Source organism: Elephantulus edwardii, unplaced genomic scaffold (assembly GCF_000299155.1).
Source record: "Elephantulus edwardii isolate Elephantulus edwardi_28Jun2011 unplaced genomic scaffold, EleEdw1.0 scaffold00081, whole genome shotgun sequence".
NCBI lineage: Eukaryota > Metazoa > Chordata > Mammalia > Macroscelidea > Macroscelididae > Elephantulus > Elephantulus edwardii.
The window spans coordinates 8,758,105-8,763,199 of NW_006399831.1; the positions used below are offsets into that span (position 1 = coordinate 8,758,105).

At 36.3% G+C, this 5,095-nt stretch overlaps 1 pseudogene; it reads right to left on the reverse strand.

The window, feature by feature from the left end:
- Positions 1 to 2,744: 2,744 nt before the first annotated feature.
- LOC102859433 lies at positions 2,745 to 3,830 on the reverse strand (annotated as a pseudogene).
- Between the last annotated feature and the right edge of the window lie 1,265 nt (positions 3,831 to 5,095).

Genomic DNA, 5,095 nt, shown 5'->3' on the forward strand with positions numbered 1-5,095 from the left:
TCCTTGGAGAGGGACATCATGTTTGACAGAGTGGAGGGGTGGTGAAGGAGAGGAAGACCTTTGGTGAGATGGATCGATTCTGTGACTGGAGTGGTGGGAATAAGTGCATTTGAGATGGCTAGGTTGGCACAGGATAGAAGAGCATTTAGAGCTCTTGTACATAGAGTCGCTATGAGTCGCAAGCGACTCGTTGGCACATAACAACAGCAACAACAAAGACTATATAAATACTGAGTACAAGAATCTGTATCAAAATTATATATATTTAAGATGTAGAGCTAATTGTTTATAATCATGCCAACCCTCTGGTGTACTTGTGCAACGTTGGACACATATTGAATATGAAAATATTATCTTCTAATTGACTATTTTCTATCACTGACTGAGGATTATCTAGGTTATCATAAGTAATGCTCCATGATATTAAAAAAACGAATATTTAATGTTGCTAGAACACAGAGAAGATTGGTGCCAGGCCAATGTAAGTGGTTGTGATAAGAAGTATAAAAGCTGAGACAGAAAACAAATGCTTGCGTAGGTCCCTAACTGGGAACATATGCTTTGAAATAAGCAATGATTTAGTCAAAGTCACTGCTTGTACTTGAAATGAAGAAACACTGAGAGAAGGAACATATGAAAAAATACAGTACAATTCTCTTGACATTTAATAAGTAATATTTAAACAGATTTGAATAGATAGTTGTCAAGGAGCTATTAATAGGATGGTAATGAAAGGGAACTCTAGTGAACAAGTGGTAAGAAGCTGCTCTGCAATTCCTGAAGGCACATGGTTCAAATCCAACAGCTGTTTGTGTGGGAGAAAAATAGGCAATCTCCTCCCATTTGTTTAAATGCTTTTGAAAACTCACTAGAGGGTTGATTGCAACTCAACAACACAAAACAATGAAAACATTTAGTATGTAGGAAGGCATAATTCAACTCTAGTGCTCTACGGTTTTCATAGCCTCAGCATCATTAGGCCCAACCAATATGTTACTTAGATCATTCCAATTTACTCTGCAGACGTGTATTGATTTCTTACTCTGAACTCAACATTTTGTTAGGCACTGAATAGACAAAGATAAATTGGACACAATTCTTACAAGACCATCTAGATAACTCTTCTAATCAAAAGCTATGTCTGATGTTATTGTAGGAAATAGTCACCATAAAATATGGCAATAGTAATTTTATCAAGAAATCTGTCTTAATTGAGTTCTCTCCAACAGCATATTCTGAGGCAAATATGATGTGTAAGCTTAGATTCATCAAAAAGTAACCAGAAGGTGGAGTCCATATCATTCCAAGAAATTTCCCTTTTTTTGAAGATAGATCAAACAAAATCAATATTATTTGAAGTTCTTCCAAAAATTATACGTAAAACATACGATTGTTAGGTGACATTAAATCAACTCCAAGTGACCCTATGGACAACAGATCAGAATCTTGCCCTATTCTGTGCCATCTTTGCCTAATCTGTCAAGCTCGAGTTCTTTGTGTTAGTCTCTGCTGTAATCATTGTGTTAGTAATCCATCTCATTGAAAGTGTTTCTCTAATTTGCTGACTCTCTACCTTTTTCAGCATGAAGTCTCTCACCACATATTGGTTCTTCCCAAAAGTATGCTACAAGTAAGTGAAATGAAGTCTCACTGTCCTTACCTCTAAGGAGCACTCTGATTTCACTTTTTTCAAGGAAGATTTGTTTGTTCTTTTGACAGGCTGTGTTATACTCAGGATTCTATACCAACACTACAATTCCAAGTCATCAGTTTTCTGGATTCCTATTCATTGTGCAGTATATATATAAGAAGTAATTGAAAAGACCACAACTTAAATCAGGCATTCCTCCTTCCTTGGTCTTTAAACTGATATCCTTGGTCTTTAATTGTTGGATAGGTCTTTAAACAGCAGATTTCCCCAATGCAACATGTCTTTTGATTTCTTGACTGTTGCCACCTACCATGGACCTTAATTGTGGATCCAAAAAGAAAATAATTGATAACTTCTCCATCTATCATGAGGTTGCCTATTGTTCTAATGGTAAGGATATTTTTGTTCTCTTGATATTGAGAGGTAACACATATTTAAGGTTGTAGTCTTCTATCAGTAAGTACTTCAAGTTTTCTTTACACTCTGCAGACAAAGTTCTGCCATCTGTGTAATGTAGATTTTAAAGGAATATTCCGCTAATTCTGACATCTTCTTTTATTTATATATATATATATATATATATATATATGTATATTTATATATATATAGTCCAGCTTTGTAATGATTTGCTCATCATATAGACTGAATAGATATTTAGAAGGATATAACCCTGATTCACACCTTTCCTGATTTGAAACCATCCAGTGTTCACTCATTCTGTTCAGATAGTTTCTTCTTAGTCTATGTGTAGGTTTCATATGAGTACAATTATGGGAATGCCATTCTTCTCAATGTCATACATAATTTGTTACAATTCACAGTTAAATATCTTTGCCTAACTACAAATAAAAACCTATTTAAATCTAAAGACAAGTAAAAATCTTTCTGATATTCTCTGATTTTAACCCAGATTCGTATGACATCAGCAAAGGTATTCTTTGTGTCATGGCCTTTTCTGAATTCAGCTTGAATTTCTGATAATTATCTTTTGATGTACAGTTCTAGTAATTTTTTAATAATTCCCCCCCCAATTTGAAAGCAGTTACTGTTTTATTAACTAACCAGATTGCATGAAACAATCATGGTTGACAACTTAGTTCATTCTTCTAATAAATCTGTTGATCTGGTCTTCCAGTCGCCAGCACCTCCACGTTCTACAAAACAAGTGGTAATTTTCTTCATTCCACCTCATGGAGAAGATAATTTGAAGGGCCAGAAAGAGTGGTTTATTTCTTTGAAGCGTTTGCCAAAAGTATAGATCTCATGGATCAGATCGTCCACATGGATGATGCCATATTTACCAAGAGAACATGCAATCAAAATCTGTTGCAATCTATTGTCTGTCAGAGTAATTTGCATTTTATCAATTTTGCTATAACCAAAAGACTTTGGGTTTGGGTACCCTCGTTGAATATACCATGGACTGCTAGGAGAACAAACAGGCTTGTCCTGGAGAAGGTGAAGCTGGAATGCTCCTTGGAATCAAGGATTCTGAAGCTTCGTCTGACATACTTTGGGCATATTGTAAGGAGGGACTGACTGGTCCTTGGAGAGGGACAATCATGTTTGGCAGAGTGTAGGAGCGGCAAAGGAGAGGAAGACCTTTGATGAGCTGGATTGATTCAGTGAGTGGAGTGGTGGGAATGAACACGTTTGAGATGGCTAGGTTGGCACAGGATAGAATGGCGTTTAGAGCTCTTGTACATAGGGTTGCTATGAGTCACAAGCGACTTGATGGCACATAACAACAACAACAACAACATGTAATATATGGTTCCATGATCCTCAGCATGTTAGTTGACTTGAGTGTAACAAAGAAGCTACTGAATATCTTGTGAAGGAGAATGAGCTGCAACACCTTATGAACCTTTGGACTCATATCCTTGATACTTCTGATTGTGAAAACAAATGTCAGTTTCGGTTCTGCAAGGACATAGAAGTTGCCAGCTTTTCTTGTCAACTGAGCCATTTGAATCCCAGTTCTGTACATCTGCCTATAGTCTTTGTGATAGTGCTTAGTCTTTTCATAGATAATCTTCCTCCTTGCCTTTTGAAGCATCTGTTCAGCAAACTTCATTCTCAGGTGATTGATCCTTAATTCTGTTAATTTCCTTCACTGTCTCTTAAAGGTTTCTGTCACTCCAAGAATTTTCTTTTTCTTCTCCACAGCAGCCTCCATGATTCCAGCCAAAAAAAAAATTAAAAATAATTTTTTTAATAATCTTGAATAATATTTTACCAACTATTTTTCAATAAGTGCCATGGTCTGTTGGATCACCTTTTTTGAATGTGGGAACAAATACAAAGCTCTTCTAGTCAGCTGACCGTATAATCATCTTCCATAATTGTTGGTGGTGGAGACTGGTGAGCATGTCCATGGGTACAACTTCTTTCTGAAACAACTCAACTGGTATTTTATCAATTCTGGAGACATTATTTTTTTGCCAATTCCTACAGTGTCACTTGGACTTGTTCCTTAAATACTATCGGTTCTTGATCATATGCTATTTCCTGAAATGGTTTTGTGTCAACCAGTTCTTTTTGATAGTAACTTTGTGTATTCCTTCCATCTGCTTTTGATGCTTCCTATGCAATTCATGCTTTTTTCCTATAAAATCCTTGAGTATTGTAAGCTAAGGTTTGAATATGTTCTTCAGTTCCTTCAGCTTGAGAGATATTCAGCATGGTCTCCTCTTTTGGTTTTCTAACTTCAGCTAAGAAGCTGAACAATTAATTATATTTTACTTTGTCTTCTCAAGCTACTCTTGGAATTCTTCTATTTAGCTCTCAATTTAACATTTCTTCTACTTGTTTTGGCTTCTTTTAATTTCAGCACACTTTTCAGATTCTTTTCTGGCATCCATTTTTCTTTTTTTTTTTTTCTTTCCTGTCCTTAAAATGCCCTTTTGCATTCTTCATGGGTAATGTCTTTAATGTTATTGTACAATTTGTCTTCACTCTTTATTATTCAATGAATCTAGTTTTGGGGGGTATTTTGTTTGTTTTTAATTTCAGTTGAGATACATTCAAGGACATATTTTGGTTCTTGTGGAATTGTTTTTACTCTATTTTAAATTTACATTTGTATGTGAGTATTGTTGGCCTCGTCCATGGTCAGCCCCTAACCTGGTTTAGACTGCTGATATTGAGCTTCTCCAATGCCCCTTTCCATATATCGGTATCTCCTCACAACATGTCTAAAGTATGTTGGACGGAGCCTCAAAATCCTTGCTTCCAAGGAGCCACCCGGTTGAACCCTTTCCAGGACAAATCTGTTTGTTTTCCTAGCAGTCCATGGTATTCTCAATACTCTTCTCCAGCACCACAGCTCAAAGGCATCAATTTTCCTTCTATCCTCCTTGGTCATTATCCAACTCTCTGATGCATAACAAGTGATTGGGAAGACCGACTCCTGTATCAGACGCACCTTAGTCTCCAGAGAGA